Source organism: Gorilla gorilla, chromosome 16, assembly GCF_029281585.2.
Source record: "Gorilla gorilla gorilla isolate KB3781 chromosome 16, NHGRI_mGorGor1-v2.1_pri, whole genome shotgun sequence".
NCBI classification, from domain to species: Eukaryota; Metazoa; Chordata; class Mammalia; order Primates; family Hominidae; genus Gorilla; species Gorilla gorilla.
The window spans coordinates 96,311,123-96,334,196 of record NC_073240.2 but is presented as its reverse complement, the minus strand read 5'-3'; the positions used below and the strand labels follow the sequence as shown (position 1 = coordinate 96,334,196).

Genomic DNA, 23,074 nt, shown 5'->3' with positions numbered 1-23,074 from the left:
TGTGGTCGCAGCCAACAGTGGTCAACAGGGGATTCTGCCAGGTGACCGCCATTGCTCACTTAGAGCTCAAGGGCTCTTCAGTCAGCTTGTGGAGAATGCTGACCAGCTAGGGATTCACCCTTCATGGTAGGTCCAGAAATGCTGTCCAAGAGCCTAGGCCTGGACTCAGGGCCCCCAAGAGCCTGCTTGTTGCTCTATTCCACTGAGGCTGAGTTGGTACCCGGTTTTTAGTTTCTGTGACAGTGTCTATCTGTGTGCAGCTAGTTGTTAAAATTTGGCATTCTAGCTATGGGGATGAATGGTATATGTTTCTATTCCATCATCTTGCTCTGCCAAAAAAAAAAAAGCAACATACAAAGATACTTTATTTCATTTATTGATAATACACTATTATTATTTATATAGAATATTTTTTTTGCTAAAATTAGAGTCAACTTTAATACTCAGCAAAAAAGAGCAAATAATTATTTTATCTGTTACATTAGGGAAATTTTAATAAAGTTTGTAACAGTGTGTTACCTGCTGAAAAACGCTTTTTAATTTTTTATCTCAGTTGTTTTCACAAAAGAGTCTCATGAGGGAAGGAGAGTAAGAATTATCCCAATTTTACAAATATAAACAATTCAGCTCAGAGATTAAGTAATTTGGCCAAGGTCATCAAAAGTTGGAAGTGTAATTGGCAGAGATTCAAGACATGATTATTCCCAGGGACATTCCTATGATATTAACCTGCCTTGGAAGGCCTGGAAAGCCCTTATAGACCCAGAAAACTTGATTAATAAAGAATTGAGGAGAGCTGCAAGAGTGTGGATCAGGGCATCTCAAAAGTGTCAGGTACCTAGTGGGTTATCCACTGGAGTGGAATAAAGAGAACAAGCCCAAGGATACCTCATGTGGGCTCCTACCCAAAATGAGCAGGCTCAGAATCCAGCAGAGGAGAGAACTGAGATGAGAGGGAAGTCAAATACTAAAGGAAGGGATCAGGGGACATTAAAGAGAAACTGAGTTGTTAACAATTTAAACCATAGTCCTTTTAATCACCACAATCTATTTTTCCTTCTACAGTAATTGATTTGGAGGCGGGCACATGGCAAGACAACATTTTCCAGCCACACTTTCAGTAAGGTTTGGCAAGGACCTAAGCTGTCCCCAGTGGATATGAGCACACGATATGTGTCTTCAGGTGTAGCTTATGATAGAGCATGTGGCTTCTCTCCGTTTCCTTCTGCTTTCCCACCTGCTAGAACACAGATAAGGTGGAACCATGCAATACTAAGGAATGCAGTCCCTGATTGTCTATGTGGGGCAGGCTGACTGCCAGCCGAAACTCTCACCTGTGTCTGTTATAAGCAAGAGAAAAATATCTTTGTTTCCTAAGACAGCAGTCCCCAAACTTTTTGGCACCAGGGACTGGTTTCATGGAAAGCAATTTTTCCACAGACAGGGAGGGAGATGGTTTTGGGTTGATTCAAGTGCATCATCTTTATTGTGCACTTTCTTGCTATTATTATTACATTGTATTATATAATGAAATAATTATGCAACTCACCATAATATAGAATCAGTGGGAGTCCTCAACTTGTTTTCCTGCAACTAGACAGTCCCATCTGGGGGAGATGAGAGAGACAGTGACAGATCATCAGGCATTAGAGTCTCATAAGGAGTGTGCAACATTGATCCCTCACATGTGCAGTTCACAATAGGGTTTGTGCTCCTCTGAGAATCTAATGCTGCCAATAATCTGACAGAAGGTGGAGCTCTGGTGGTAATGCAAGCGATGGGGAGCGGCTGCAAATACTGATGAAGTTTCACTTGCTGCTCACCACCTGCTGTGTGGCCCACTTCTTAACAGGCTATAGACCAGTACCAGTTCATCACCCTGGGGCTGGGGACCCCGTCCTAAGATATGTATTTTTTCCAGATTGTATCAATTTTGTCTTACCTCATGAATGCAGGAGTAAACTAACATTTACATCCCACACCCAATGAGATGCTTTACCAGTGTCTGATCAAATAGTTGTAACAACTCTGCAAGGTGGATATAATTATTCTTATTTTGTAGTTGAGAAAACTGGGTCTAAGGAGAGGTTAACTGACTCGATGCAGGCTCCATGGGAGATAGTGAAATGTAAGGGTGGGACGTGGAGTGTTGACTAGCTGGTTGCAAAGCCTGCCTGTGCTCTTCATTGGAATGTAATTTTTAATCTCCCTAAGCCTCATTTTCTTCTTCTGTAAAATAGGGATAATTACAGAACCTGTCTCTTAGGGTTCTTGGGAAATTCAATGAGATAATCAATCTGAAGTGCCTGATATACAGCAAGAGCTCAGTAAGTGCTGATGTCTTTATGCCACAGCTAGTAAACGGTTGAGATAAGATCCAGACCAAATTCTCTGATGCTCCAAAACCCATAATCTTGTCACCCAGGGAGCAAGATCTGATCCGTCTTTGTGCTGCCTATTTCCTGCTTTTAGAGCACGTTTTTCCTCCTTTCCCACCCTCGTAGCTACTCCCTTTTTAGTGTATTGCTTGTGAGGCTTGGGCCTGGTATTATATCTGCTACTGAAACTAAAAGTGGTCATAAAGAAAATATAGTTTCCTGCCATTAGAAAGACTTTCCTCTGTGTCCAGGGAAAGATGTCTCATCCATTTAATACACAACACAGTTATATAGGTCCTCCAGTCAAAACACTCCAAAATATACATTTTAAAAAACATAGGTAAGATGTCATACTTTTCCCTACAGTACTTTAGAGCTAAATGTGTAGCAGCATTTGTTTCTGTTTCCTTGTCCTGAGGTTCCTCCCCTTTCTTCCAGGTCATCCATCTGCTGACTGTTCCTGGTCCTTGTTATGCAAGCACATCAGTGTGGCCACTCAAAGATCCACACACCTGAAGGAATTCACTTCCAGGAAATGTTAATGCATTTGCCCAATATCAGTCTCCCATTTTATTTTTAGTCCTTTTCTTTCCTAATAGAATGCTTATCACCATCAGTGGAAAAAAAAAAATTGGGGGGTTGGGGACAGGTGGGTCAAAGGACATAACTTTAAGTTAGGAGAAATAAGTTCAAGAGATATTACGTTGTACAATAGTTAATAACAACAAATTGTATTCTTGAAAATTGCTAAGAGAGTAGATTTTAAGTGTTTTTACCACAGAGACACAAAAATGGTATGTGTGTGAGGTAATGTATATGTTAATTAGCTCAATTCCACCATTCCATAATGTATGCATATTTCAAAACATCAAGTTGTACACAATAAATGCACACACTTTTTATTCGTCAATGAAAAAAAATGGGAAGCCTTTTTCATATTCCTCTAGGGCATCGCTGCTCATTAGAACTGTATTAGTCCGTTTTCAAGCTGCTGATAAAGACAAACCCGAGAGTGGGTAATTTATAAAGAAAGAGGCGGCCGGGCTTGGTGGCTCATGGCTGTAATCCCAGAACTTTGGGAGGCTGAAGTGAGCGGATCACGAGGTCAGGAGATCGAGACCATCCTGGCTAACACAGTGAAACCCTGTCTCTACTAAAAAATACAAAAAATTAGCCAGGCGCGGTGGTGAGCGCCTGCAGTCCCAGCTACTCCGGAGGCTGAGGCAAGAGAATGGCGTGAACCCGGGAGGTGGAGCTTGCAGTGAGCCGAGATCGTGCCGCTGTACTCCAGCCTGGGCAACAGAGCCACTCTGCTCCAGCCTGGGCGACAGAGCAAAACTCCGTCTCAAAAAACAAAAAAAAGAAAAAGGGGCTTAATGGACTCACAATTCCACGTGGCTGGGAAGGCCTCACAATCATAGCAGAAGGTGAAAGGTATGTCTTACATGGTGGAAGACAAGAGAGAAATGAGAGCCAAGCAAAAGGGGTTCCCCTTATAAAATCATCAGATCTCCTGAGACTCATCCACTACCACAAGAATGGTATGAGGGAAACAGTCCCCATGATTCAATTATCTCCCGCCAGGTCCCTCCCACAATATATGGGAATTATGGGAGCTACAACTCAAGATGAAATTTGGGTGGGGACACAGCCAAACCATATTAAGAACTCTCTGTAATGATGGAAATAATTTATATCTGTGTTATACTGGCCAGTATGGTAGCCTCTAGCCACATGTGGCTGTTGAGCACTTGAAATACGGTTAGTTTAACTCAAGAAACCAAAATTATAATTACAGCATATTTAATTTTTATTAACTTAAATTTATATTGCAATAGGTAGCTAGTGGCTACTGTATTGGCAGCACATTTCTAAAGTTTAGACAAGCACTGTCCAATAGGAAGCATAATATCAGCCACATATGTGATTTAAAATTTTCTAGTAGCCACATTAAAAAGTTAAAAGAAAAGAAAGGAATGCAGGTAAAAGTTATTTTAGCAACATATTTTATTATCATGTTATTATATAATCCTCATGTACAATAAAATAAACATGTAATTAATATTAACATTTTTTCAGACTTTTTTTTACACTAATTCTTTGGAAATCTCTTTTGTATTATATTTTAGGCTTTCAGACATCTCAGTCAAAACCACTCAGATTTCAAGTGCTCAACAGACACAGGTGCCTATGGCTACCGTATTGGATAATGCAGCCCTATAGCATTAAAGTGTATGCTTCTTAGCGGAAGGGACCTGTCTTGTTCATCAATAAATCCCTTGCTTTCAACACTACCCTGGCCCATAAGAAGCCTTTAATAAATGTGTTTATTGACTCCCATTCAGGATGATCAATTCTTACACTGGATTTACAGTTAAACCAAATAATGCCTACAAAAATATATTAAGCTCTTATATTAGCTCTTTCATTTAGAGTTAAATCTATTTTATTTTTACAAGTACCGAAGTGTTATGAGTTTCCATGTATATTGTGAATTTTAATGCTTGAGAGCGGGAATAAGCAAACTTTTTCTATAAAGGAGTAGACAGTAAATATTTTAAGCTTCGCAAGTCATATAGGCTCTGTTGTAACTACTCAACTTTGCTGCTCTAGGGCAAAGTGATCATAAACCATATGTAAACATATGGGTGTGGCTGTGTTTCAATAAAACTTTATTTACAAAAACAAGCATCAGGCAGGATTTGGTCCTGAATGCTGGATTTTGCCAGCCCTTGCTATACCTTACAGCAAGGTCTGTATTTTAAATATATGTTATCCTTAACACTTCTAACACGGTACTGTATAAAGTAGAGGTGCTCAATATATAAATGCTGACCTAATATGAGAAAAGTATTCTGCTTCTGTTTAACACCACCAGTTCACGTAGTTACTCTTTTATGAAACAATTATTGCATGTTTAAATTGCTGCATCCTCACACTTTGCACCATGCCAGACACATAGTAAGTGATTAACAAATGTTTATTAATGACTAATAAATGGATTAAATAGCTTACTAGGGGCTGAAGGAATCCAGGAGGACTTCAAAAAGGTGGTAGCATTCGAACTGAGTATTAAAAGTGAGTAAGAGATAGCAGAGAAACCTGTCAAATACTACCTCAGCTAGGTGAAAAAAGTCAAGGTCAGTATCAGTAGTCATAAATTATGTTGATAGTAGGTATTCTTCTTTGGGGGGTTGGGGGCATGCAGAGTTTCACTCTGTCACCCAGGCTGGAATGCAATGGCACCATCTCACCTCTCTGCAACCTCCGCCTCCCAGGTTAAAGCAATTCTCCTGCCTCATCCTCCAGAGTAACTGGGATTACAGGCGAACGCCATCACGCCTGGCTAACTTTTGTATTTTTTGTAGAGACGGGGTTTCTCCATGTTGGCCAGGCTGGTCTCAAACTGACCTCAAGGGATCCGCCCACCTCAGCCTCCCAAAGTGCTGGGATTACAGGCATGAGCTACCGCGCCCAGCTGATAGTAGGTATTCTTGTTGTGGTGTAATAAAAATGGCCCTTTACCTCTGTATTTTTCTTCCCAATAACTCATAAAACCCGTCTTATTATGTGAAAAATATTAGATAAATTCCCATAGAGGGGCATCCTACAGAACATTTGAACAGTATGCCCCAAATTGAGAAGGTCATCAAAAACAAACAGAGTCAGAGAAACTATCATGACCAGGAGGAGCGTAAGGAGACATGAGGACTGAATGTCATGTGGTATCCTGAGACAGAAAAGAGAATTCTGTAAAGACTAAGGAAATCTGAATAAAGTGTGGGCTTTAGTATAGGATAATGTATCAGTATTGATTCATTAATTGTGACAAATATCCCATAATAATCTAAGATATTAACAATAGGGGACACTGAATATGGGCTATATGGAAACACCGTGTACTCTCTGCTTATTTTTTTCTGTACATATAAAAGTTTTTTTAAAAATAAAGTCTATTTAAAAATAAAGAGCAGATATAATGTACCAGCCAGCAGGACTGGAATGCTTATTGCAAAACTGGCCAAAAATTTAAAAGTAGGGTTCTCTAGCAAGAAGAAAAGGGCACCTAAATCCGGACAGAATGAACAGCATGAGCAAAGACATGGAGCCTTGGCATAGTCCGTGGCAAACACTTCTTGCTAATGACAGGATGAGACACGAAAGGTTTGGAGGTGGGGTGAAGACACATGACCAAATTTGTGTTTTAAATCTGAGGAGTGGGACAGTGACATTGGTGGTGGGAGTCACCTATGTGCGTTTTATAGTGGATAATATCACATTGCATCCCATCAAGAATAGTGCAGCATTAATCTATTTTTTACTATTTAAAGAACCCTCTAGGCTCAGCCCTTTTACACTGGCAGAAGGAGGCAGATAAACTCATAGAACAAAATCAATTAGCTCTAAATAGTTTCTTTTTTCCTTTTCTTCTGTTTTGTTTTTAAATTAGTGATATGGTAACGGTGTTGAGAGCCAAAGCTTGCAGTTGCAAGAACTAGACTAAGGACCTCAGCATGAAGTTGAGACAGTGAATGCCAACTACGTCTCTGCCAATAGCCTCATTTTCTAGATGAGTAAACAGAGGCATGGAGGGATTAAGTTACTGATCCAAAGCCTTACAGTCAGAATTCAAACCTTAATACCACACAGTACTATTGCTGCTGTAACAGGTATCATTCTGGTTAAAATCATACTCTCTTGTTTAAGTGAGAAATTATTAAGGTTATCACTTTGGTTTTTAAAACTTCCATTAATGAGTAAGTGAAGCCATGTAGACTTGCAAAAAAAAAATGTATATATATGACTGAACCAGAATGCATGCCTGATACCCTAGCCACTTAGAGGGAGATTTTGAAAAGATGCCACCTTGGATCACCAGATGGTGCAATGTTCACCTCAGTGCTAATGATAATACCATAGAATTGGAAAGAACCTATGTGTAGAAAGCTATTCAGTCGCGTTGAATCAAGTGTGTAAGTTTCTTGTGGCTGCCGTAACAAATTAGCACAAGAATGGTGGCTTAAAACAACAGAAATCTATTCCTTCACAATTCTGGAAGCCAGAAGTCAAAAATCAAGGTGCTGGCAAGGTCGTTGTCCCACATCTACGTCTTATTCCTGATCTTCAGGTAAAGTATGCAGTCTTTACCAGTAAATGTAATATTAATTTTGGGGTTTCTGTAGATGCTCTTTATCAGGTTGAGGAAGTTTCATTCTATTCCTACTGTGTTAGTTGTTTTTATTGTGAAAATGTTTGCATCTTGTCAAATGCTTTCTCTTCATCTTTTCAGCTGATTATGTAGATTTTGCCCTTTCCTCTATTAACAGGGTGTATTACATTGATTGACTTTAGTACGTTAAGGTAATCTTGAATTCTTGGAACATATTTCACTTTGTTACAGTGTTTAAGTCTTTATATATGCTGCCAATAGCGACCTCATAGAACGAATTAGAAACTGTTCTTTCCTCTGGAATTTTTCGGAAGAGTTTGAGAAGGATTGGCATCAATTCTTCTTCAAAAGTTTGATAGAATTCACTCAAGAGTCCATATAGGCCTGGGTTTCTCATAGTGGAATTTTTTTTTATCACTAATTCAATATCTTCATTTGTTATGGGTCTATTTCTTTTTTTTTATTATAGTTTAAGTTCTGGGATACATGTGCAGAACATGCAGGTTTGTTACATAGGTATATATGTGCCATGGTGGTTTGCTGTACCCATCAACCCGTCATCTACATTAGGTATTTCTCCTAATGCTATCCCTCCCCTAGCCCCCCACCCCGCGACAGGCCCCAGTATGTGATGTTCCCCTCCCTAGGTCCATGTGTTCTCATTGTTCAACTCCCACTTATGAGTGAGAACATGCGGTGTTTGGTTTTCTGTTCCTGTATTAGTTTGCTGAGAATGATCGTTTCCAGCTTCATCCATGTCCCTGCAAAGGACATGAACTCATCCTTTCTATGGCTGCATCATATTCCATGGTGTATATGTGCCACATTTTCTTTATCCAGTCTATCATCAATGGGCATTTGTGTTGGTTCCAAGTCTTTGCTATTGTGAATAGTGCTGCAATAAATGAATGTGTGCATGTGTCTCTATAGTAGAATGATTTATAATCCTTTGGGTATATACCCAGTAACGGGATTGCTAGGTCAAATGATATTTCTGGTTCTAGATCCTTGAGGAATCACTACACTGTCTTCCACAATGGTTGAACTAATTTAGACTCCCACCAAGAGTGTAAAAGTGTCTCCATTTCTCTATATCCTCTCCAGCATCTGTTGTTTCCTGACTTTTTAATGATCACCATTCTAACTGGCATGAGATGGTATCTAATTGTGGTTTTGATTTTCATTTCTCTAATGACCAGTGATGATGAGCTTTTTTTCACATGTTTATTGGCTGCATAAATGTCTTCTTTTGAGAAGTGTCTGTTCATATCCTTCACCCACTTTTTGATGGGGTTGTTTGTTTTTTTCTTGTTTATATGTTGCTATATGTTTTTGTGTCTTTTTTTTAACAGGTACCCTGGGAGGCATAATTAACATGTTAACTTAATCTAGTTTAAATTAATACCAACTTATAAATGCTCCATTTCAGCTCCATTTCCTCTCTTCTCTACTCTTATTGATATACAAATTCCATCTTTTTTTTTTTTTTTTGAGACGGAGTCTCGCTCTCTTGCCTAGGCTGGAGTGCAGTGGCATGATTTCAGCTCAGTGCAACCTCTGCCTTCCGGGTTCAAGCAATTCTCCTGCCTCAGCCTCCCGAATAGCTTGGATTACAGGTGCACTCCACCACACCCAGCTAATTTTTGTATTTTTAGTAGAGACAGGGTTTCACCATGTTGGTCAGGCTGGTCTTGAACTCCTGACCTTAGGTGATCCGCCTGCCTGGGCCTCCCAAAGTGCTGCGATTACAGGAATGAGCCATTAAGCCTGGCCAAAAATTACATCTTTATTCATTTCAATCCTGTCAATGCAGGATTATAATGATTGTTTACAGAGTTGTTACTGTCTAATGAAATAGAATAAGAAAAGTATTATGAATGCAAATATATTTGTAATGTTTTTTAAAGTTATGTATGGATTTACCACTGCCAGTGCATTTTATTTCTTCATGTGAGTTTAAGTTACTGTCTAATGTCCTTTCATTTTAACCTGAAGTCATCTCATTAGGGTTTCTTGTGGACCAGATCTGCTGGCCATGAATTCTGGTTTGTTTCTCTAGGAATCTCTTTATCTCCTCTTCATTCTTCATTTTTCAAGGGTAGTTTTGCTGGACATATGTGTATATATATATATGCATATATATATATATATTTTTTTTTTTTTTTGCTTGACAGTCTTCTATTTCAGCATTTTTAGTGTGCTATCCCACTGCCTTCTGGGCTTCATGGTTTCTAATGAAAAGTCAGATATTAATTTTATGGACAATCACTGGTATGCAATAAGTTGCTTTTCTCAGATTACTTTCAACAGTCTCTCTTTGTCTCTGGCTTTCAGTGGATTAAGTGTCTCTAGGTATAGGTCTTTGTGTTTATTTTACTTAGAGTTCATTGAACTACTTGCTTTGCAGATTAATATTTTTGTGTCAGATCTGGAAGGTTTTGGCTATTCTTTTTTAAATATTTTTTGAGTGAAGTTTTAGGTTCACATCAAAATGAGAGGAAGGTACAGAGGGTTTATATGTACTCTCTGTGCTCACACATTTAGAGCCTCTCCCATTACTGACATCCTCCACTGGAGTGGCACACTTGTTCAAATTAATGAACCTGCACTGACCTATCATAGTCACCCAATTCTATCTTCAAATATTCTTTCTTCCCCTTTCTTTCTCTTCTCTCCTTTGGAGACCCCAATATGCATGTGTTTGTATGCTTCATGGTGTCCCTATGTTTCTGAGGGCCAGTTCTTTTTCTTTTTTCTTGAATTTTCTTTCTCAGACTGTATAATCTCAACCTACTTGTCTACGTATTTGTTGTTTCTTCATTCTGTCAGTTGTAATCCACTGTTGAGTCCCTCTAGTGAATGTCTTATAGCACTAATTTTACTTTTCAAATGTAGAATTTCTATTTGGTTCTTTATTTAGCTTATGTCTCTTTATTGATCTTTATTTGTGATAACATATGCTTCTGAATATTTTCTTTAGTTTTGTGTATATGTTTTCTTTAGTTCTTTGAACATATTTAGGATAGCTGATTTAAAGTCTTTGTCTAGTAGGTTCAACATCTGAATTTCCTTAGGGTAAGTCTCTGTTTTTTCCCTTGCACATGGATGGTAGTTTTCTGATTTTTGTGTGTCTTATAATTTTTATTGAAAATTATATATTTAAGATAATGTAATGTGTTACCTCTAGAAATCATATCCTATCTCTGACCATGGTTTGTTGTTGCTGCTTTTTTATAGTTATTATTTAGTAATTTTCCTTGTTTCTTTAAAGTTTGTATTGTTTTTTGTCATGTGTGGCCCCTGATGTCTGCTCAGTTTATTTAGTATAAGCTAATAAGCAGACAGAGATTACCTTAAATGCTTGAACCAATGAGTCTCCCCACCTTTTCAGAGAGGCCCTGTTGAGCATGCCTTCAATGTTCTGACAGTCTACCACTATGTCTTAACCTTCACTTCTTCTTTGCGAGGAGCCTAAAAGTCAGCTAGAGGCACAAGCTTAAGGCCTTCTCAGGTCTTTCCTGAGCATACACACAACCTAGGTAATATCCACAATCTTGCATGTATGCATGGCTTTAGAGATTTCCAGGAATATGTTATAGCTCTTTAAAGACCTCTTTGCAATATTATTTCTTAATTTCTCCTTATCAGTTTTTTTGGTTGGTGCATTGTTAGATTAACACATATCATGGTTCTGGCAATTGTAATGTTAAACAATTGCTGCTGATTCTTTCCAGCAAATACCCAGTGGGTAGGACTGTTCACACAGAGTGAGTTTCAAATCAGGTCAAGTAAAAGCAAGCTCGGCAAGTGGACTTTTTCTCAAGCTGCGTTCAGGTCAAATAGTGCTGCTCTCTAGGAACAGTTACTTGAGGATTTTAGAGAGCTCCAAACTGTTCTGGGCCTTCAAGTGGATAGTAGCCTACTTACTTTCATCACTACTGTAGTTACGATACTGTTGGTTTTCCAGGCCATTATGGTCTGGAAATAGCGTGATGAAATTAGGGCAAGTTAAAATACTAGAAAGCTTACTGTTCTTATTAACACTCTGTTAACTTCTTCAGTAAACACTTCTCAGATTGTTGCAAGCCTTAATTAATTTCCAGACTTCATATGCTTCTGTAGAGGAGTGGACTTCAGAAGTCCTTAATCAGCCATTTTGGAAATCAAGCTCCTCTGCTTTGCTTTTGATGATCATAACATAAATGATCCCCATTTGAATAGCATAATAGCTTTTAAAAGAGACCTCACATATTATCTTTTTGCTTCTTTTTAAATTTGATCTATGGAATATTTTTAAAATAAATGTAGAAAAAACAACACATCAGATACTCAGATTTCAAAGATGTTCATATTTTTCTATATTTTCTTCAAATTCCTCTATTTATAAAGAAAAAAATTTTTATCATCCTTCCTTCTCTCCCTCTAAAGAGGTTGACCCTCTTTTGAAGTTGATATGTGTTAATTCTAATACTTATTTCATTTACATATGAATGCATAATGTGTGTGTGTGTGTGTGTGTGTGTGTGTGTGTGTGTACAGTTTTGCATGTTCTTTAAAGAATACCTTATGATAAATATATGCTCTTTGAAATTACCTTTCCTTTACTTGGTATTAATTTTTTGAGATTAATCTATGGTGACGCATATAAATCTACAGTTTAACAAAATGGTATTCTATTGAATGATCAACTGAAATCTATGTATTCAATCTTACAATAATGAGAACTCAGCATGGGTCTCACTCTGAGCCCTGAAGTGTGAGCCCTGAAGCTAGACTTCCTGAGGTCTAATCCTCATATGGTTACTTATATTTGTTTTTTTTGATCCTGGGAAAATTATTTGATCGCTATGCCTTCGTTTACTTATACTATACCAATATTAACAAACTCTATGTCCCTGTATGACCTCATAGTAATTTGGCGGATTAAATTATTATTATCATTATTATTATTTTGAGATGGAGTCTCGCTGTGTCACCAGGCTAGAGTGCAGTAGTGTGATCTTGGCTCACTGCAACCTCTGCTTCCCGGGTTCAAGCAATTCTGCCTCGGCCTCTGAATGAGCTGGGACTACAGGAGTGTGCCACCATGCCCAGCTAATTTTTGTATTTTCAGTAGAGACAGGGTTTCACCATGTTGGCCAGGATGGTTTCGCTCTCTTGACCTCATGATCTGCCCACCTCGGCCTCCCAAAGTGCTGGGATTACAGGCATGAGCCACCGTGCCTGGCCTATTATTATTATTTTTGAGACAGAGTCTCACTCTGTCACCCAGGCTGAATGGTATTGTTTTTAACTAAGAAAAAGTTTAGACTAGTTTTCAGGAATCAGCTAGTGTTTGGAATGAATTAACTATTCCTATAAACAATGCTGCAGAAAACATCCTTATACATATCTCATGAAATTTTTGGATTGTAGCACCTACAATATTCAGTTCAAACTGATGATATCAAGGTGCATTTCCAGCAACATTTCTTGCTTTCTAATTACATTGGCATAATTAGGCAACCCACAGTCTAAGAAAAGGTAATTTCTGTGCATATATATATTTTAAAAATCACTGTTTAAATATACATTTAATAAAACTTCCTACAAGTTGAAAAAAAAATTCCCACTAGAAAAATGAAAAAAAAAAGAAAAGAGAATTCACTTAAAACCCATATGACTAATAAACTGAGCAAGACTAACTGACTAACAGGTAGTTAGAAACCTTGTTAATAAGTGGCCCATTGTAGCTTGGATGCACGTCCAGCCTTTTTCCACTACTCCACTTTTTTTCTTCCAAATAATCAGCAACTACCAAATGATAGTAAGGGTCTGCTTCTGTAAGTGATGCGTAACAGCATCATCCTTTCCCTCCTTTTGGAATGTCCTTTTATTTAAACAAAAACACTTTTTCTAGGAAGAGTTTCTCTGAGCTAAAATTAGCTAGAGCAACTTGTAACACATGGCATATTATCCATGGTTGTGAGCATGTGTTTTTAAAAGCCTGTGTAGGTGTTTCTACAAGTGTATGAATGTAACAGGTGTCCAGGCACACATGTTTTTTTAAAGCTAATGCTAGTAAAATAGTCGATGTAAGTAATTTTCTTTCAGAATGGCAACACAGCTAACACTGCTATTCATTTCAATTCGCGTTTACTGACATAAAATGAGAATCTGGCAACTTGACTCAGAGTAACCAGAGGCTGGTATGCTCATGGGCTTCTGAAATACATGAGGGGAAAACATTTCCTATCCAATCTTTGACATTCTATGTTCCAAAAGATTTTTATTTTAACCCCAGTCTTAATTGCCCTTCAGTATCAGAATTAATTGTGTTTTCCACTAAAAGGCCAGTGCAGCTTAAGGTTACTCCAGGGTCTCAGCAGCCAATGCATCTTCTGTAAATGGCTTGATTGCCGTCTGCAGAGAGGAGGGCTGGGAAAGATGTGCTTGACCGAGGCTATACATTATAGTCCAATTAGTGTGGAGATCACTACACGAGTCTTTAACTTTATCTAGTAACTGTCGGAATCTCTAATGGAGACCATAGACAGAGTGGACAGGAATTGAGAACCCACTTTCTCTGCCAGGCAGAAGGGGAATGGCTTTGGCTGTGTACCAAATGACCAACAGGTCTACTTTTCTCAATTTTTCTTTTCCTCACACTCGTCTATTCCTCCCACCATCCAAAGAGTTAAAAACAAAGCCAGAGCGTTGAAGGTACATGCAAGCATCAGTAATAGAAAGTCTAGCAATTGTAAAGGCTCTGCAGTCAGGGACCTTGGTTGGAATTTCAGGCTATTTGACCTCAGTTATTCAAAACTCTCTAAGCTGTAGACTCATCAATTAATGACATGAATGATAATTATAACCATCTTTATGGAATTATCAGAATTATTAAATGGCATTTCAATTTTAAAAAGCCTACCTGGCATGCAGTAAGTAATTCATACATGTTTGCTTTTACTATACCATTACTGAATATTAAAGGAAAATAAAGTTCTAAAGGGGTTCCAAAGTCAGGAACTGTATGTTAACTTATCACAATTGTTCATTATGAGGTCTTATAAAGTCAGCTTCCAGTCATTTTCTCCATTGCCCTAATTTCTCTCTGGTCATTGAACATTTTCTAGAACCACTTAAGCTCAACTCTCTCTTTGTGATAAGGTTTTATTATAGGAATTCTCTGATCTCCATCATAGAAGGACTGGCCCCATCCAACCTACTTCTTGTGAGTGCTACTTATCAATACTACTAATCAGTACTTCCTTTTATCTCCGTTTTCCTAAAGACTTACCTTCCACCTGACCACAGGTTTGAGGTTGAAATCCGCACTTTCATTTCTGGTCTGACCACTCCCCTGTCTCATGGATATACTCCAGGCTTGTTTCATCTCTCACCTGATAACATTTGGCTCTACTGAGAACAGGGGTAAAATGTATGCCACCTCACACCCATGGACTTAGTCAATTTCCTTGCTCCATCTCTTCCTCTTTGAGAAAAGAGTCTTCCCTTCTCTGATATCTCCAAGGACAAAGGCAGAGTAGAAGATTTGAACCAGCCTGCATGTAATAAATTACACGATCTCAAACACTCTCCATTCTCTCATTATAACATAAGTACATACAATTCTGTGCAAGGGAGACTACTCAGCGGGCCAGTGCACTTCTGCTTAACAGCAAAATTTACAACAAGATGTTTCTTGAATATGATGCTTACCAAGAATCAGTTAAGTTTGTTCAAAATATATTCATATCATGTTTACCATTATTGTAATTATATACTTTAATTAATATATAAATGGATACTACATTTATGTGAGTTGTTGCCACTATTAAAACTAAATTGCAAGCTTTAGAAAGACAAGATAAAGTAGAATCATTGTCTTAGCCAGTGTGGGCTGCTGTAACAAAAATGTCATAGCCTGGGTGGCATAAACAACACACATTTATTTATCATAGTTCTGGAGGTTGGGAAGTCCAAGGTTAAGAGGCTGGTCAATTTTATTCTTGGTGTAGGCCCTCTTTCTGGTTTGCAGATAGATGCCTTCCTGCTGTGTCCTCACATGGAGGAGAGAGTTCTAGTCTCTTTTCTCCTCCCATAAGGACATTATTCCCATAATGGAGTTGTCACTCTCATAACCTCATCTAAACTTAATTATCACCCAAGGGCCCACATCCTAATAATATCCCATTGGGGGTTAAGGTTTCAAACATGCAGTTCAACAAGCATCGAAATATTTTTTAGAAATTAAGTAGGGATGGTAAAACAAATAGGAAATAATTGTAAAAAATCAAGACTCTGTAGCAAGTGCTACATGTCAGGGGTCCCCAATCCCCAGGCCGCTGACCGGTACCAGTCCCTGGCCTGTTAGGAACTAGGCAGCACAGGGGTGGGGAGGGGTGGAGGGGTGGGGAATGGGAGGTTGGGAGGCAGTGAGTATGACCGCCTGAGCTCTGCCTCCTGTCAGATCAGCAGTGGCATTAGACTCTCACAGGAGTGCTAACCCTATTGTGAACTGCACATGCCAGGGATCTAGGCTGCACACTCCTTATGAGCATCTAACTAATGCCTGACGATATGAGATAGAACAGGTTCATCCCAAAACCATTTTCCTCCTAACCCCGTTCCGTGGAAAAATTGTCTTCCATGAAACCAGTCCCTGGTGCCAAAAAGGTTGGGGACTGCTGCTTTATGTTATTGCCCGTTTTAAAGAACTTAAAAATCATTCATGATACATTGTAGACGTAATTTATGTTTTTCATTCATGGGATAACTTCCATGGTTTCAGAGGTGTTTTAAGGAGTACGCATGTTTTTTTCTTTGTTTTTGAGACAGAGTCTCACTCTTTTGCCCAGGCTGGAGTGCAGAGGCGCAATATCGGCTCACTGCAACCTCCGCCTCCCGAGTTCAAGTGACTCTCCTGCCTCAGCCTCTCGAGTAACTGGGATTACAAGTGCCCACCACCACACCTGGCTAATTTTTGTATTTTTAGTAGAGATGGGATTTCACCATGTTGGCCAGGCTGGTCATGAACTCCTGACTTCAGGTGAATAATGGCTTATTTTAAATGAGTTTAAACAAAGAAAAAGAAAGATCAAATACTAACTTCTTAACTCCAGAGTTATAGAAGAAGATTCTACTTTAGATGAGAAGTTTGGGATACATTCTAGAATATGGACTTAGGCTTCTGTCAGATGGATCATTTTATCCTATCTCCTTGGCTTTCTCCGCTGAGTCAGGTGGCCATGTCAGAGGAGAAAGCTGTGAAAACACTACCCAGTACAGACACTAAGAGACCTTAAACCAAAGAAAGGAGGTAAGAAGAGTTGGGAGTGACACACTGGGAGGGACTAGGAGAAACCAAAGAATTAAAGAGAGGAAAGGCAGAGAATTTTGTGGGGTAAGGATACTTAGTAATTAAATGTATGTGCATTTATAAATCCAGAAATAATTAAAAAGTGAATATTTGATGTGAATTTACTACATGTTAAGTGCCCATGTATAGTCTCATTATATAAGAAGCTTTTTTTTTTTGTATTGAGTCCAAGAGGATCAGCTTTCAATCCATATCTCAGAAAACCCACATCACACTGGACAATTTGTAGGCTTCTATTAATTATGTTAATCAAGGAAAATGTTTCATAAACTTTTTTATGAAAGACATTCAACATAGTGAAGGGCATCTATGGTCCTGGCTCTCAGTAAAGTCTTTGAAAATATTTTCCAGGGCCTCTTCAGGGCCTCTTCAAGACTACCTTCTACTCTCAAACACCAACTCTTAAGGTAAATAGGGACTAGTTCCCATGTAATTTTATTGACTTCTATTTTTAGTTTTTTACGTGTATGACAAAATGAAAATAATGATATAACAAATTTCAAAATTCTTAACACATTATGAAGTTGATAAAGTAAATGTTCTTATGATGTCAAAAAGAAAAAAAATTACTCCATCATTCTGCCTTCAGTGAAAAATTACAAATATAAATAATTCAGGGTCCGTATGGATTAAAGGTGATGTATATAAATTGGCTGGCATATAGAAGTTGCTCAATAATGTTAAATATCATTATTACAAGAGTTCTGTAAGCTTTGTTCTACTCTCCTGGGAGATAGACGTGTATTTTTAATGTTATTTATATAGGAAAACACTTTCCCAGTGCCAAGTGTCCAATTTGTAAATGAGTTTCTGGACAACCCATTCAGGCACCGTACATTATCTACACTAAGAGAGGGATATAGATGCTTAACCTGCAAAGCATAGAAAGAGCAATGCCAGGATCTTATCATTTCCATCATCCTTTTGTTTCTGCCTGTTCCCAAGGTGGCCCAAATTTGAATGTTGGCAGAAATGTTGCCATGTTTAGGAGAAAAGTTCTTCCAAATCAACCTGGAGATTATGAAGGCAGATGAGAGGGGTCAATCAAAAATAACAGAGTAAAAAATGATCCAGACTTTTTTTAATATTTAGAAATAGGAATGTTTAACCGTACAAATGCCTAAAGACTAAAGCACAATATTTATCGTAATTTTTAAAAATAGTCAGATATAAGTGCATAACTCCGGGGGATTAGTAAGTCTAATGATGGTGCATGTGTACAATGAAATACTCAGCAGCTGATAAAAGTGATGATAGAAAATTATTATTTCCTGCTTCTTGCAATTACAGTGTATTCATGCTATATTGTAAGCTCTGAGAGAGAGAGAGAGAGAGTGTGTGTGTGTGTGTGTGTGTGTGTGTGTGTGTGTGTGTGCATGCCTAGGAAAGCCACATACAAAATGCTCACAGCTGTAATGTCTAGGTATTTAGATATTTGGTGACTCTACAAAAAGTTATTTTTTTCCTGTCAATATTTTCTCTTTTCTATACTGATTTCATAATTTACTAAGTGAGATATCTGGTTATGCTTTATTTCTCATTGTTTGTGTGTTTTCTTTTCCCAGGGCACTCAGAAACATACATCTAAGGAAAGATTCACTTAAAAACCAGCCAAGACACGGTCATATAATTGGGATCTCCAGGGCCCTGAGTAAAGACAGTCACCTCTCACTTCATTGTCAGTAAATCAAACTCTCCACAGATGGTAATAAATTTAATAAAATAATGTCGTTTCATTGCAACAAATACCACATAGAGGAAAAGATGGCTTTCAAATGGATTATTTTTTCCAGGGCATTTCCAGGTTTTCCTGTGAGTTTCTTGCACCTACAGAGCCCGGCCAAATACTACAATCCTGAAGGCCCAGAAACACTGGGAATGCACAAGGGAGTTCGACTAGACATGAGGCTCTGCGCCTTCTCACTCGTCTTCAGAATAGTTTGTGGAAAGTCCCCTTGCCCTCTGCCCCAGCTCGGGTGTGCCACCTGCCCTCAGTCCAGCCTTGGTGGCCTCAACCAAATTTAGATGCGTAATGCCACGTGCGGTTAATGGATGGTACCAAAAGGGCGCGCGGCTTCTATCTCCGCCAGCCCCGCTTTGTTACCTCTGACAACCACTCGAGGCTGGGAAGAGACCTGTGTCGTTTCCACTCAGCTCCAGCCCAGCAACTAAGTACATTCATACTAGGGACATCAATCTCAGATGCCAAAGCCTGGAGATTTGCATTGCAAATAGGCGAACGTGGTGACATTTCACCACTGGGAGCAGAACCTGAGGCATCCTCCTCCGTGAGAGCTATGGGGGGGAGGGGGGGGTGGAATCCACTTTGTAGTCAAATTGAGCGCAGAAGGAAGGCAAGAAGAGGGAGGGCAGAAATTGGACCACTCTAATTTTGAAAGACAGAAAGAATATTGATTTTTGAAATATTGTGGTCACTTTTTTTTTTTCCCCAAACCATGGGCTTTTCCTCCAGTACTGAGATCGGCTTTCTGCATTTCCACTTCCAACCCATAAACCCATAGCTGAGGCCCAGCTTGTGTATATGTATCCTATGGACTGCCTTTTCCTGACCCTTGTCTTCTGGAAGGGTTTACTTAATTATTTTTTCAATTCTTATGTACCATTCAGATGTCTCACTTCTGTAATTCTCTATCATTTAAAATCTTTAACAAGGATTCTTGTACAAAATGGTGATAAACATAGAATACTTTTATTTGAGCATTAAATAAGTTACTGTAAAGAAAGGGTTTTGTGCTTGATACGTCTTAGCTATTATTGTCTTGTTATTTTGTTAGGGCAGTTATTTTTCTAGGAGGCAGTGTTGGGAGTGGAGAACCTGGTTTTGACAGAGAAAGATCCGGGTACCAGGCCGGGCGTGGTGGCTCACATCTGTAATCCCAGCACTTTGGGATGCTGAGGCGGGCAGATCACAAGGTCAAGAGATCGACACCATCCTGGCCAACATGGTGAAACCCTGTCTCTACTAAAAATACATATATTAGCTGGGCATTGTGGCGCATACCTATAGTCCCAGCTACTCAGGAGGCTGAGGCAGGAGAATCGTTTGAACTCAAGAGGTGGAGGTTGCAGTGAGTTGAGACTGCGCCACTGCACTCCAGCCTGGTGACACAGTGAGACTCTGTCAAAAAAAAAATAAAAAGAGAAAGGAAGGAAGGAAGGAAGAAGGGAGGGAAGGAGGGAGAAAGGAAGAAAGGAAGAAAGGAGGAAAGGAGGAAAGGAAGATCTGGGTACGAATCTTTACTACTCTCCCAAGTTTATGACTTGACTTCAGACAAGTTACTTAACATCTACAACTGGAGTATGCAAATATAAAATGGGGATAAATATAGCACTTACTTTCTAATGTTGTTGTAGGAATTTAATGTTGGACATAATGGGCTTAGCCCAAGGACTTGCAAATACTAAGGGCTGATGAAGAATTGGATATTGTTATTTAATTATATACTGTCCTGCTGAATAGCCTCATGTTCGTGGATTTGTAGTAAGACAGACCTGGTTTGGATTCCAGACCTGCTGCTCAGTTGCTGTAGAACGTATTGAAACCGTCAGAGACTAATTTTTCTCAACTGTAAAATACAGATGTTAAATCATACCTCATATGGTTGTGTGTTAGAACACTGAGGCTGCTATAACAAAATGCCATAGACTGGGAAGCTTAAAAGCAACATAAGTTTATTCCTCACAGTTCTGGGAATTCCAAGACCAAGGCTGCAGCCTGTGGATCAGGTGTCTGGCGAGGGCCCACTTTGTGGTTTATAGATAGATGACGCCTGTTCAGTGTATGTTCGTGTGGTGGAAGGGGCTAGCTAATTGTCTAGGATCTCTTTCATAAGGGTGCTAACCCCATTCATAAAAGCTCTGCCCTCATGACCTAATCACTTCCCGAAAGCTCTGCCTCCTAATACCATCACACTGGGGGTCAGGTTTCAACACAGGAATTTGAGGAGGAAGGCAAGGCGCAAACATCCAGACCGTAGCAAATTGTTTTGAATATTAAATGAGATAATATGGGGCCAACATCTGGTAACATCTGTTTTTAAATTTTGTGTTATTCAAACAGTATAAATTGTATACGGTTTGGGATCGAACTGCAGCTACTCCCCTCCTCCCCCTTTTTTTTCTATTAGACCTCCATCTTATTACAGTGGTTCTCTCAACGTGGCCTAGGAACCTGACACTCTTTCAGGATTTTGTGAGGTCAATACTATTTTCATAGTAATACCAAAATATTGTTTACCTTTCCTACTATCATTTTCACACAACTGTACAGTGGAGTTTTCCAGAGAACGCATGGGATGCTCATCACCTTGAAGCTAACATGTGATGGGTTTACAATTGTCCATTTTAAAAAAAGCGTTTATAAATGAAATCAGTATGTTGAAGAGATATCTGCACTCTCATGCTCATTGAAGCATTATTTGCAATAGCCAAGACATGGAATCAACCTAAGCATCCATCAACGGATGAACAGATAAAGATAATGTGGTATATATACACAATGGAATACTATTTAGCCTTACAAAGAAGGAAATCTTGTCATTTGCATCAACATAGATGAAGCTGGGGGACTTTATGCTAAGTGAAATAAGCCAGACATAGGAAGACAAATACCCAATGGTCTCATTTATATGTGGAATCTAAAAAAGTTGAACTTCTAAAAGTAGAGAGTAGAATGATGGTTTCCAGGGGCTGGGGAAGGGAGGAGTGAGATTAAGGAGATGATGTCAAAGGGTAATAAAATCTCAGACTGAAGGAATAAGTTCAGGAGATCTGTTGTCAAACATGGTGACTATAGTTAATAACTACATATCATACACTTTAAAATCGCTGGAAGAATGGATCGTAAATGTTCTCACCACACACAAAAGAATTGGTAAGCATGTGAGGTAATGCATATGTTAATCAGCTTGATTTAGCCATTCCACAATGCATACATATATACAAACATTATGTTATTCACCATGAACATATGTAACTTTTATTTACTAATTAAACCAAATAAATACATTGAAAAACCATGAAAAATAAATGTTGTAAATAAATATTTTAAACTTTTAAAAATGTAATTCCTAATACAGGAAATACTGGCAGATATAATCCATATAAACAAAATCTTTTTGAAGGTCCTCAATACTTTTTATGAGTGTAAGGGAGTCCAGTGACCCAGTTTGATAATCACTATCCTATTATATTGTAATTTATTTGTCTATGCACCTCTGCGTATATTTGTATATGCATCTCTCTAGAACAGCCTTTGAGACAAGTGCTATATTTAATGTTTTGTTCATAGTTCCTAGCTCAGTACCTGCACCCAGTAAGGTTCACCAGCTGTGTGCTGAGAAAACCAATGACCTATAATTTATGTTGCGTGTTACAACTCCCCACCTAGAATGTAATCCGGTTAATTTGTACATTTCTTGTATACTGTTGTTTTCCTCTCCTTGTAGCATCTAATCATGCTGTATATGAATCAGCTGTCCCTGGGATCGGGTAAACCGAACGTTATCATAGGAGATGTGTTCTGCTTTCTAGTGGTGAGGTGGAGTCTCCAGGTGCAGCCTGACTGCCAGGAAGTCCCCTGGACTCCTCAGGTCCTGGTCACTTCCTAGACTGGAGTTGTTGCTGAGTTACTTCTGCGGGCACTAAAATCACAAAACAGTGAGCTCTGCCAGCTCTGTCTCCTCCGTTTCATCGATGGTTCGTGTTCATTACTGCAGTATTCCCACAGTGCTTGTGGAAGAATTAGGGTTCAATTATTTTCTACTTTTCCCACCGATTCCTTACTTCTTCAGCCTTTTAAAATTTTATTTTATTTATTTATTATTTTTTCTGATAGTCTCCATCCTTAATTAATGCCTGGTGCCCTTAGCTATGAATAGCTTCTGACATATCTGGATCTTTTCCCACCCTATCTCTTTCCCCTAATATTCCCTGTCCTTTGTCTCCACCTATCAAAATCTATCTGTTCGTCAGGATCCAAACTTACTGCCCTACGTCCATGAAACCTATATGAATTCAGCACCTTTCTTTAGGGTTGCATAGTCTTTATCACCGTCCATCTGATAGAAATCCATCGTCCTTGGAATGTCTATTTTTCCAGTATCCTGTGAGCTCCATATGGGAAAGAACTAATTCTTGCCCAAT

General features: G+C 38.8%; 1 long non-coding RNA gene across 1 annotated transcript in view; it reads left to right on the top strand.

Annotated features, from left to right (window-relative positions):
• Window positions 1-19,194, top strand: part of LOC129527293 (uncharacterized) — a 55,902-nt gene extending 36,708 nt beyond the window's left edge. Inside the window, exons 4-6 of the long non-coding RNA XR_008672263.2 lie at window positions 17,261-17,316; window positions 18,475-18,614; window positions 18,703-19,194. This is a non-coding gene — a long non-coding RNA (uncharacterized lncRNA). The remainder of the gene's footprint in view (window positions 1-17,260; window positions 17,317-18,474; window positions 18,615-18,702) is intronic.
• Window positions 19,195-23,074: the final 3,880 nt, after the last annotated feature.